General features: G+C 40.8%; 1 non-coding gene and 1 pseudogene across 1 annotated transcript; both read left to right on the top strand.

Annotated features, from left to right (window-relative positions):
* Window positions 1–4,059: 4,059 nt before the first annotated feature.
* On the top strand, window positions 4,060–4,167 carry LOC130320337 (U2 spliceosomal RNA; annotated as a pseudogene).
* Window positions 4,168–9,679: 5,512 nt separating this feature from the next.
* On the top strand, window positions 9,680–9,865 carry LOC130320336 (U2 spliceosomal RNA). Its single transcript, XR_008866249.1, has one exon. It is a non-coding gene; the product is annotated as a U2 spliceosomal RNA (small nuclear RNA).
* The last annotated feature ends 526 nt before the right edge of the window (window positions 9,866–10,391 follow it).

Below are 10,391 nucleotides of genomic sequence, written 5' to 3'. Positions count from 1 at the left end.
TAGTCCAGTGGGCCCCTACTGCAGGCAATAGACAATAGGTGGTGCCTAGGTGCCTAGGTGGATAGGACATCAGCTATGAGGCATTTGTTTGTACAAACTGCTGCTCACAACTAATGTTGTAATATAGTGTCTCCATCTGCTGGTGGTATTGAATAAGCAATAGTGCAATGATAGGGTCTGAAAAAGAAGAAAAATAAGAAGCAGCAGCATAGGAAAGAAGGAAAACATGGAGAGAAGAAAAAAAGAAGGTAAAAATGAGGTGAAAACATGTTTAAAAAAGTATTTCCATCTCTCTCTCTCTCTCTATGTATATACATATATATATATATATATATATATATATATATATATATATTTAAAAGAAAAAAAAATTATATATATATATATATATATATATATATATATATATATACATATAGAGAGAGAGAGATAAATATATATAGAGATAGATGGGTGGATAGATGGGTGGATAGATGGATAGATAGATAGATAGATAGATAGACATACATACACACATACACACATACACACATACACACATACACACATACATACATACATACATACATATGTGTGTATTGTTGGAGTTGCAAACATGGGTGCACTTGACAAACTCAGTGCGGCTATTCCCCATTGAAAGATTGTTGCACCCAGGACCCTTAGCACTGGGATATGCTACTCAATACCACTGGCATGGCCAGGTGTAAACAACATCTGACCTTTGTTGTGTATGTAACCATGGAGATTGTGATGTCGCCTAGGCCCACCAAAGAACAGCCTTGTCAGAAGCAGCACTGCCATGAGCAGAAGTAGCAGCACCATAGGTTGTCAAATAAGTTGGATTTAACCAAGACAAGTGAGTCCAATAGGATGCAGGTATGTCCTCTATCCTTACAGCTTCCCGTGGCTGTTGGTTTTATACCGTTTGGGGACAGCCAAGGAGGCGTCAGCAGGCAACACAGGTAAGTGTGTGCTTGTATGTGTGTGTGTGTGTGTGTGTGTGTGTGTGTGTGTGTTTCCTATGCAGATCCTAAACCCAGTATCAAATGCAAGTAGGAGGAGTAAGAAGGGTTCCTGCCAAAGCCAGGTTATGGATTGCATTTAAAAATGGTCCATCAGAGTGAAATGGACTCCCATCTTCCTGCTTAGCAATAATGATATGGGTTTAGGGTCTGCTGTGTGTACTGGTGGGTGACTGCCACCCAGCCAGAGTGTGTATGGGAGGCTGCCAGCTAGCCTCCCTTCCTACAAGTAATGATGGTGCATGTGAAGGGGACAGCGTTGGTTCCTCCCCTTTCACAGTTATCACTTCTCATCCTTCCTTTTGGCTGGTATCAAATGTGGTGTCTGTTTATATCAGTTTAATATCTGATATGTCCCCTATCTGATAGCATATATTAAATGCACCACCAGGTTTCAGTGTTGGAAAGAAAGATTATCTGTTTATTTGCTGCAGCTGCTTGCTGGCTAGTCCAGTGGGCTCCTACTGCAGGCAATAGACAATAGGTGGTGCCTATGTGCCTAGGTGGATAGGACATCAGCTATGAGGCATTTGTTTGTACAAACTGCTGCTCACAACTAATGTTGTAATATAGTGTCTCCATCTGCTGGTGGTATTGAATAAGCAATAGTGCAATGATAGGGTCTGAAAAAGAAGAAAAATAAGAAGCAGCAGCATAGGAAAGAAGGAAAACATGGAGAGAAGAAAAAAAGAAGGTAAAAATGAGGTGAAAACATGTTTAAAAAAGTATTTCCATCTCTCTCTCTCTCTCTATATATATATATATATATATTTAAAAGAAAAAAAAATTACATATATACATATAGAGAGAGAGAGATAAATATATATATAGAGATAGATGGGTGGATAGATAGATAGATAGATAGATAGACATACATACACACATACACACATACATACATACATACATATGTGTGTATTGTTGGAGTTGCAAACATGGGTGCACTTGACAAACTCAGTGCGGCTATTCCCCATTGAAAGATTGTTGCACCCAGGACCCTTAGCACTGGGATATGCTACTCAATACCACTGGCATGGCCAGGTGTAAACAACATCTGACCTTTGTTGTGTATGTAACCATGGAGATTGTGATGTCGCCTAGGCCCACCAAAGAACAGCCTTGTCAGAAGCAGCACTGCCATGAGCAGAAGTAGCAGCACCATAAGTTGTCAAATAAGTTGGATTTAACCAAGACAAGTGAGTCCAATAGGATGCAGGTATGTCCTCTATCCTTACAGCTTCCCGTGGCTGTTGGTTTTATACCGTTTGGGGACAGCCAAGGAGGCGTCAGCAGGCAACACAGGTAAGTGTGTGCTTGTATGTGTGTGTGTGTGTGTGTGTGTGTGTGTGTGTGTGTGTTTCCTATGCAGATCCTAAACCCAGTATCAAATGCAAGTAGGAGGAGTAAGAAGGGTTCCTGCCAAAGCCAGGTTATGGATTGCATTTAAAAATGGTCCATCAGAGTGAAATGGACTCCCATCTTCCTGCTTAGCAATAATGATATGGGTTTAGGGTCTGCTGTGTGTACTGGTGGGTGACTGCCACCCAGCCAGAGTGTGTATGGGAGGCTGCCAGCCAGCCTCCCTTCCTACAAGTAGTGATGGTGCATGTGAAGGGGACAGCGTTGGTTCCTCCCCTTTCACAGTTATCACTTCTCATTCTTCCTTTTGGCTGGTATCAAATGTGGTGTCTGTTTATATCAGTTTAATATCTGATATGTCCCCTATCTGATAGCATATATTAAATGCACCACCAGGTTTCAGTGTTGGAAAGAAAGATTATCTGTTTATTTGCTGCAGCTGCTTGCTGGCTAGTCCAGTGGGCCCCTACTGCAGGCAATAGACAATAGGTGGTGCCTATGTGCCTAGGTGGATAGGACATCAGCTATGAGGCATTTGTTTGTACAAACTGCTGCTCACAACTAATGTTGTAATATAGTGTCTCCATCTGCTGGTGGTATTGAATAAGCAATAGTGCAATGATAGGGTCTGAAAAAGAAGAAAAATAAGAAGCAGCAGCATAGGAAAGAAGGAAAACATGGAGAGAAGAAAAAAAGAAGGTAAAAATGAGGTGAAAACATGTTTAAAAAAGTATTTCCATCTCTCTCTCTCTCTATATGTATATATATATATATATATATATATATATATATATATATATATTTAAAAGAAAAAAAATTATATATATATACATATAGAGAGAGAGAGAGAGAGAGATAAATATATATAGAGATAGATGGGTGGATAGATAGATAGATAGATAGACATACATACACACATACACACATACACACATACACACATACACACATACATACATACATACATATGTGTGTATTGTTGGAGTTGCAAACATGGGTGCACTTGACAAACTCAGTGCGGCTATTCCCCATTGAAAGATTGTTGCACCCAGGACCCTTAGCACTGGGATATGCTACTCAATACCACTGGCATGGCCAGGTGTAAACAACATCTGACCTTTGTTGTGTATGTAACCATGGAGATTGTGATGTCGCCTAGGCCCACCAAAGAACAGCCTTGTCAGAAGCAGCACTGCCATGAGCAGAAGTAGCAGCACCATAGGTTGTCAAATAAGTTGGATTTAACCAAGACAAGTGAGTCCAATAGGATGCAGGTATGTCCTCTATCCTTACAGCTTCCCGTGGCTGTTGGTTTTATACCGTTTGGGGACAGCCAAGGAGGCGTCAGCAGGCAACACAGGTAAGTGTGTGCTTGTGTGTGTGTGTGTGTTTCCTATGCAGATCCTAAACCCAGTATCAAATGCAAGTAGGAGGAGTAAGAAGGGTTCCTGCCAAAGCCAGGTTATGGATTGCATTTAAAAATGGTCCATCAGAGTGAAATGGACTCCCATCTTCCTGCTTAGCAATAATGATATGGGTTTAGGGTCTGCTGTGTGTACTGGTGGGTGACTGCCACCCAGCCAGAGTGTGTATGGGAGGCTGCCAGCCAGCCTCCCTTCCTACAAGTAGTGATGGTGCATGTGAAGGGGACAGCGTTGGTTCCTCCCCTTTCACAGTTATCACTTATCATCCTTCCTTTTGGCTGGTATCAAATGTGGTGTCTGTTTATATCAGTTTAATATCTGATATGTCCCCTATCTGGTAGCATATATTAAGTGCACCACCAGGTTTCAGTGTTGGAAAGAAAGATTACCTGTTTATTTGCTGCTGCAGCTGCTTGCTGGCTAGTCCAGTGGGTCCCTACTGCAGGCAAAAGACAATAGGTGGTGCCTATGTGCCTAGGTGGATAGGACATCAGCTATGAGGCATTTGTTTGTACAAACTGCTGCTCACAACTAATGTTGTAATATAGTGTCTCCATCTGCTGGTGGTATTGAATAAGCAATAGTGCAATGATAGGGTCTGAAAAAGAAGAAAAATAAGAAGCAGCAGCATATGAAAAAAGGAGGAAAGAAGGAAAACATGGAGAGAAGAAAAAAAAGAAGGTAAAAATGAGGTGAAAACATGTTTAAGAAAGTATTTCCATCTCTCTCTCTCTCTATATGTATATATATATATATATATATTTAAAAGAAAAAAAAATTACATATATACATATAGAGAGAGAGAGATAAATATATATAGAGATAGATGGGTGGATAGATAGATAGATAGATAGAGAGATAGAGAGATACACATACACACATACACACATACATACATACATATGTGTGTATTGTTGGAGTTGCAAACATGGGTGCACTTGACAAACTCAGTGCGGCTATTCCCCATTGAAAGATTGTTGCACCCAGGACCCTTAGCACTGGGATATGCTACTCAATACCACTGGCATGGCCAGGTGTAAACAACATCTGACCTTTGTTGTGTATGTAACCATGGAGATTGTGATGTCGCCTAGGCCCACCAAAGAACAGCCTTGTCAGAAGCAGCACTGCCATGAGCAGAAGTAGCAGCACCATAGGTTGTCAAATAAGTTGGATTTAACCAAGACAAGTGAGTCCAATAGGATGCAGGTATGTCCTCTATCCTTACAGCTTCCCGTGGCTGTTGGTTTTATACCGTTTGGGGACAGCCAAGGAAGCGTCAGCAGGCAACACAGGTAAGTGTGTGCTTGTATGTGTGTGTGTGTGTGTGTGTGTGTGTGTTTCCTATGCAGATCCTAAACCCAGTATCAAATGCAAGTAGGAGGAGTAAGAAGGGTTCCTGCCAAAGCCAGGTTATGGATTGCATTTAAAAATGGTCCATCAGAGTGAAATGGACTCCCATCTTCCTGCTTAGCAATAATGATATGGGTTTAGGGTCTGCTGTGTGTACTGGTGGGTGACTGCCACCCAGCCAGAGTGTGTATGGGAGGCTGCCAGCCAGCCTCCCTTCCTACAAGTAATGATGGTGCATGTGAAGGGGACAGCGTTGGTTCCTCCCCTTTCACAGTTATCACTTCTCATCCTTCCTTTTGGCTGGTATCAAATGTGGTGTCTGTTTATATCAGTTTAATATCTGATATGTCCCCTATCTGATAGCATATATTAAATGCACCACCAGGTTTCAGTGTTGGAAAGAAAGATTATCTGTTTATTTGCTGCAGCTGCTTGCTGTCTAGTCCAGTGGGTCCCTACTGCAGGCAATAGACAATAGGTAGTGCCTATGTGCCTAGGTGGATAGGACATCAGCTATGAGGCATTTGTTTGTACAAACTGCTGCTCACAACTAATGTTGTAATATAGTGTCTCCATCTGCTGGTGGTATTGAATAAGCAATAGTGCAATGATATGGTCTGAAAAAGAAGAAAAATAAGAAGCAGCAGCATAGGAAAGAAGGAAAACATGGAGAGAAGAAAAAAAGAAGGTAAAAATGAGGTGAAAACATGTTTAAAAAAGTATTTCCATCTCTCTCTCTCTATATATGTATATACATATATATATATATATATATATATATATATATATTTAAAAGAAAAAAAAATTATATATATATATATATATATATATATATATATATATACATATAGAGAGAGAGAGAGAGAGAGATAAATATATATAGAGATAGATGGGTGGATAGATAGATAGATAGACATACATACACACATACACACATACACACATACACACATACATACATACATATGTGTGTATTGTTGGAGTTGCAAACATGGGTGCACTTGACAAACTCAGTGCGGCTATTCCCCATTGAAAGATTGTTGCACCCAGGACCCTTAGCACTGGGATATGCTACTCAATACCACTGGCATGGCCAGGTGTAAACAACATCTGACCTTTGTTGTGTATGTAACCATGGAGATTGTGATGTCGCCTAGGCCCACCAAAGAACAGCCTTGTCAGAAGCAGCCCTGCCATGAGCATAAGTAGCAGCACCATAGGTTGTCAAATAAGTTGGATTTAACCAAGACAAGTGTGTCCAATAGGATGCAGGTATGTCCTCTATCCTTACAGCTTCCCGTGGCTGTTGGTTTTATACCGTTTGGGGACAGCCAAGGAGGCGTCAGCAGGCAACACAGGTAAGTGTGTGCTTGTGTGTGTGTGTGTGTGTGTTTCCTATGCAGATCCTAAACCCAGTATCAAATGCAAGTAGGAGGAGTAAGAAGGGTTCCTGCCAAAGCCAGGTTATGGATTGCATTTAAAAATGGTCCATTAGAGTGAAATGGACTCCCATCTTCCTGCTTAGCAATAATGATATGGGTTTAGGGTCTGCTGTGTGTACTGGTGGGTGACTGCCACCCAGCCAGAGTGTGCATGGGAGGCTGCCAGCCAGCCTCCCTTCCTACAAGTAGTGATGGTGCATGTGAAGGGGACAGCGTTGGTTCCTCCCCTTTCACAGTTATCACTTCTCATCCTTCCTTTTGGCTGGTATCAAATGTGGTGTCTGTTTATATCAGTTTAATATCTGATATGTCCCCTATCTGGTAGCATATATTAAGTGCACCACCAGGTTTCAGTGTTGGAAAGAAAGATTACCTGTTTATTTGCTGCTGCAGCTGCTTGCTGGCTAGTCCAGTGGGTCCCTACTGCAGGCAAAAGACAATAGGTGGTGCCTATGTGCCTAGGTGGATAGGACATCAGCTATGAGGCATTTGTTTGTACAAACTGCTGCTCACAACTAATGTTGTAATATAGTGTCTCCATCTGCTGGTGGTATTGAATAAGCAATAGTGCAATGATAGGGTCTGAAAAAGAAGAAAAATAAGAAGCAGCAGCATAGGAAAAAAGGAAAACATGGAGAGAAGAAAAAAAGAAGGTAAAAATGAGGTGAAAACATGTTTAAAAAAGTATTTCCATCTCTCTCTCCCTCTCTATATGTATATACATATATATATATATATATATATATATATATATAAAAGAAAAAAAAATTATATATATATATATATACATATATATAGAGAGAGAGAGATAAATATATATAGAGATAGATGGGTGGATAGATAGATAGATAGACACACATACACACATACACACATACACACATACACACATACACACATACACACATACACACATACACACATACATACATACATACATATGTGTGTATTGTTGGAGTTGCAAACATGGGTGCACTTGACAAACTCAGTGCGGCTATTCCCCATTGAAAGATTGTTGCACCCAGGACCCTTAGCACTGGGATATGCTACTCAATACCACTGGCATGGCCAGGTGTAAACAACATCTGACCTTTGTTGTGTATGTAACCATGGAGATTGTGATGTCGCCTAGGCCCACCAAAGAACAGCCTTGTCAGAAGCAGCACTGCCATGAGCAGAAGTAGCAGCACCATAGGTTGTCAAATAAGTTGGATTTAACCAAGACAAGTGAGTCCAATAGGATGCAGGTATGTCCTCTATCCTTACAGCTTCCCGTGGCTGTTGGTTTTATACCGTTTGGGGACAGCCAAGGAGGCGTCAGCAGGCAACACAGGTAAGTGTGTGCTTGTATGTATGTGTGTGTGTGTGTGTGTGTGTGTGTGTGTGTGTGTTTCCTATGCAGATCCTAAACCCAGTATCAAATGCAAGTAGGAGGAGTAAGAAGGGTTCCTGCCAAAGCCAGGTTATGGATTGCATTTAAAAATGGTCCATCAGAGTGAAATGGACTCCCATCTTCCTGCTTAGCAATAATGATATGGGTTTAGGGTTTGCTGTGTGTACTGGTGGGTGACTGCCACCCAGCCAGAGTGTGTATGGGAGGCTGCCAGCCAGCCTCCCTTCCTACAAGTAGTGATGGTGCATGTGAAGGGGACAGCGTTGGTTCCTCCCCTTTCACAGTTATCACTTCTCATCCTTCCTTTTGGCTGGTATCAAATGTGGTGTCTGTTTATATCAGTTTAATATCTGATATGTCCCCTATCTGATAGCATATATTAAATGCACCACCAGGTTTCAGTGTTGGAAAGAAAGATTATCTGTTTATTTGCTGCAGCTGCTTGCTGGCTAGTCCAGTGGGCCCCTACTGCAGGCAATAGACAATAGGTAGTGCCTATGTGCCTAGGTGGATAGGACATCAGCTATGAGGCATTTGTTTGTACAAACTGCTGCTCACAACTAATGTTGTAATATAGTGTCTCCATCTGCTGGTGGTATTGAATAAGCAATAGTGCAATGATAGGGTCTGAAAAAGAAGAAAAATAAGAAGCAGCAGCATAGGAAAGAAGGAAAACATGGAGAGAAGAAAAAAAGAAGGTAAAAATGAGGTGAAAACATGTTTAAAAAAGTATTTCCATCTCTCTCTCTCTCTATATGTATATACATATATATATATATATATATATATATATATTTAAAAGAAAAAAAAATTATATATATATACATATAGAGAGAGAGAGAGAGAGATAAATATATATAGAGATAGATGGGTGGATAGATAGATAGATAGATAGATAGATAGATAGACATACATACATACGTACACACGTACACACGTACACACATACACACATACATACATATGTGTGTATTGTTGGAGTTGCAAACATGGGTGCACTTGACAAACTCAGTGCGGCTATTCCCCATTGAAAGATTGTTGCACCCAGGACCCTTAGCACTGGGATATGCTACTCAATACCACTGGCATGGCCAGGTGTAAACAACATCTGACCTTTGTTGTGTATGTAACCATGGAGATTGTGATGTCGCCTAGGCCCACCAAAGAACAGCCTTGTCAGAAGCAGCACTGCCATGAGCAGAAGTAGCAGCACCATAGGTTGTCAAATAAGTTGGATTTAACCAAGACAAGTGAGTCCAATAGGATGCAGGTATGTCCTCTATCCTTACAGCTTCCCGTGGCTGTTGGTTTTATACCGTTTGGGGACAGCCAAGGAGGCGTCAGCAGGCAACACAGGTAAGTGTGTGCTTGTATGTGTGTGTGTGTGTGTGTGTGTGTTTCCTATGCAGATCCTAAACCCAGTATCAAATGCAAGTAGGAGGAGTAAGAAGGGTTCCTGCCAAAGCCAGGTTATGGATTGCATTTAAAAATGGTCCATCAGAGTGAAATGGACTCCCATCTTCCTGCTTAGCAATAATGATATGGGTTTAGGGTCTGCTGTGTGTACTGGTGGGTGACTGCCACCCAGCCAGAGTGTGTATGGGAGGCTGCCAGCCAGCCTCCCTTCCTACAAGTAGTGATGGTGCATGTGAAGGGGACAGCGTTGGTTCCTCCCCTTTCACAGTTATCACTTATCATCCTTCCTTTTGGCTGGTATCAAATGTGGTGTCTGTTTATATCAGTTTAATATCTGATATGTCCCCTATCTGGTAGCATATATTAAGTGCACCACCAGGTTTCAGTGTTGGAAAGAAAGATTACCTGTTTATTTGCTGCTGCTGCTGCAACAGCAGCTGCTTGCTGGCTAGTCCAGTGGGCCCCTACTGCAGGCAAAAGACAATAGGTGGTGCCTAGATGGATAGGTGGATAGGACATCAGCTATGAGGTATTTGTTTGTACAAACTGTTGCTCACAACTAATGTTGTAATATAGTGTCTCCATCTGCTGGTGGTATTGAATAAGCAATAGTGCAATGATAGGGTCTGAAAAAGAAGAAAAATAAGAAGCAGCAGCATAGGAAAAAAAGGAGGAAAGAAGGAAAACATGGAGAGAAGAAAAAAAAGAAGGTAAAAATGAGGTGAAAACATGTTTAAAAAAAGTATTTCCATCTCTCTCTCTCTCTATATATATGTATATACATATATATATATATATATATATATATATATATATATATATATTTAAAAGAAAAAAATTATATATATGTATATATATATATACATATAGAGAGAGAGAGAGAGATAAATATATATAGAGATAGATGGGTGGATAGATAGATACACATACATACATATATACATACATACATACATACATATGTGTGTATTGTTGGAGTTGC

This window comes from Hyla sarda, unplaced genomic scaffold (assembly GCF_029499605.1).
Source record: "Hyla sarda isolate aHylSar1 unplaced genomic scaffold, aHylSar1.hap1 scaffold_22, whole genome shotgun sequence".
Lineage (NCBI taxonomy): Eukaryota > Metazoa > Chordata > Amphibia > Anura > Hylidae > Hyla > Hyla sarda.
This window is presented reverse-complemented; position numbering and strand designations above follow the sequence as displayed.